Raw genomic sequence first — 2,862 nt, forward strand, 5'->3', positions numbered from 1 at the left:
GCAGCCGGGCTGGGCCAGATTCAATAGCGGGGATTTAACTCCTGCTGACTCCCCAAAACCAGCTCACCCTCCTGGCTCCAGCAGCAAATAACGATGCCTTAGATTAACGGGGACTTTGTCCTGCGTTCTTTCTCTCTGCCCGGCCCCTACGGCCAACCCAGAGACCGGAGGCTCTTCGTGCTGATGGCAGCGAGCTGGGGATGAGGTGCAGGTCAGACATGGGGAGGAGGGTGAAGGTCTGGATGTGCAGCAGAGGGTAGGGAGCATCCCACCACTCGCCTTTCAGAGCCAGCGATCTCAGTTTTACCTGTAAATGCAATTCTCAGCGGGGATTTAACTCCTGCTGACTCCCCAAAACCAGCTCACCCTCCTGGCTCCAGCAGCAAATAACGATGCCTTAGATTAACGGGGACTTTGTCTTGCGTTCTTTCTCTCTGCCCGGCCCCTACGGCCAACCCAGAGACCGGAGGCTCTTCGTGCTGATGGCAGCGAGCTGGGGATGAGGTGCAGGTCAGACATGGGGAGGAGGGTGAAGGTTTGGATGTGCAGCAGAGGGTTGGGAGCCTCCCACCACTCACCTTTCAGAGCCAGTGATCTCAGTTTTACCTGTAAATGCAATTCTCTGGAGCTCTTCAGCACCACTATCTCCAGGAGACCCCAGGCAGAGCACCCTCTTTGCAGGACACCCATCTCCAGCAGCATCACACCAATTTTACATCCTCAGCACCTCACTGAGCCCCTCTGGGTCGGCAACACACCTGCAAGAGCTTCCCATGGGCATGTAAAGACACCCTGAAATTGGCGACACCTGGAAATTCTGCCCATTGCCTCCATTTTTTCATGGAAGGACAGAAGAAAGAGGAGAGCATATGTTTTTGGCCTTAGCTTCTCTACCAGTGGTGGAAGATTCAGGCACTGGCCAAAGTGTCCTATCCCCTAACAATCATCGTCCATCAGAATCAAATAGAGAATAAAAATAAAAATAACCCTTTATTTGTATAAAAGCAATTGCTGTGCTTATAAAAACTTCATGCTGTGCTTATAAAAACTTCATAGGCTCTCAAACAAGGAAAAAAATAAGAGAAAAATGTTTCCTTGCTTTGTTTTTTTCTTCATTTTTGGTCAACTCCTTTGCCATTCTCTCCCCAATCTGGAAGAAGTAAAGAGAGAAAGGAGAGGAGGTGAGAAAACACGATGGGATGCATCTCAGCTGTTTCCATTTTGGTTTTCAAATCCAAACCACTGTGTTTTCACTTGAAAGCTCAGGGATATTTTTAGGAATGGTAGAAAAATGCAGTTTCCTCTGCAAGGAGGCTGGTTTTCCCTTGCAGTGGATGCTTTCCCTTCGTACCCCACTGCCCTGGCCTCCTGGGGTGCTCAGGGCTTGGCTGGCAGTAGCCCAGGGGCCAGCGATGGGAGACCCTGCCTGCATCTGATAAGGGGATAACGCTCCGAGGCAGGGAAATCACTTAGCATTTCAGACAGCAAGCTCCCTACCCCACTCACAGGGAATATTTATTAGATTTGATGAAAGAGCAATTTAGCCTTTACACACACCAGGCACCCACTGACCTTTTATTTTCTTATTACCTCCTTTTACCCCCCCTGCCGTTCCCGTATCACACACTGTCTCAGGTTAAGCACAGCAAGACAGAGCGCGAAGGCAGCGAGAAGTGCATTAAATCCCTGCTTTGCGGGGCCGCTGGCGCTGTCGGATGGGCAGGAGGATGATGTATGATACCCTTCCTCCCACACGGGATGCCAACCCCAGTCTGCAGTCACCGTTGCAGATGGAGTTTGCAGGTGAACCCACAGCTGTTGCTGGGCTGGGAAGGAAAGGAGAAATGAGAGCAGTCAGGATCAGGATCCGACCTCCAGCGCTCGCAGTTGTTGTCCACGGAGATTATCCGTCCGTGGGAGAATTGCCACCCGAAAAGGCATGGCTGTGCTCACTGCTGCCAGCTCCCAAGAGATTTCCTGATACAGTGGGCTGGATTATGCTGGATGCTTGGGATTTATCAGTGTTCTCAATGGAGTGTCACCCTGCTCATCCCAGAAACCTTCAGCAGTTAATAGCAGTTTATCTGCAACAGGAGAGAAGAGTTTGCTGCTGCTTTATCTCCTCTCAGGCTTTCAAGGCACCAATTCATTCACGAGGAAATGAGGAAACAGGGTCAGATGCCTTCAGGGTGAAAAAGAGACAGCACACATGGCCAGGCAGTGTGCTCACTGGTGAGTGTTTCTAGTGGGGAGAAAACCTGGTGACCAGTGAAACAGCCACACATCCGTCCCAGCTGGGAAAGCCAAATGGAAAACCCTGACAACAGCAGAAAGATGCACAAAGACTTTTAGGGCCTGTCCAGCCAAGTCCAATTCCAGCACAGGACTCAAACTCGATGAAATGCCCATTTAATTCATGGATATTTTGCTTAGGTGATGGATAGCAACCTCAGTGAAAGCCTCTCAACCACAAAGGTTTTAGAGAGCTAAAGAGTAAAGATTGGGAATTAAGGAAAATAAATATTAATGAAAGGAGGGGGGGGAGAAATCAATAATTTCTCCAGACAATCCTGCCGTCGCTTCGCTCATCCGTGAGGAGCTGCTGCATTTACACCTTCTCCCGTAGGACCACGTGCTCCGGGGGTTCATGCAGAGACACAGCCCCTGCCCAAGCAATGGTGAGGCTGGAGGGAGCACACACCACGTTTGGGAAGGAAAAAAGAGGCAGCGAAGGGGAAGAGAGTGGGAATGGCAAAGGAAAAGGGTCGTTGCACCGATGTGGGATTCAATGTGCAAGAGGAATCGGTGCAAATCCCTCCCCTGCTGGTTTCATTGGTGCGGGTCAAGCCCCGAGCACCAGGG

This window comes from Calidris pugnax, unplaced genomic scaffold, assembly GCF_001431845.1.
Source record: "Calidris pugnax isolate Ruff unplaced genomic scaffold, ASM143184v1 scaffold245, whole genome shotgun sequence".
Lineage (NCBI taxonomy): Eukaryota > Metazoa > Chordata > Aves > Charadriiformes > Scolopacidae > Calidris > Calidris pugnax.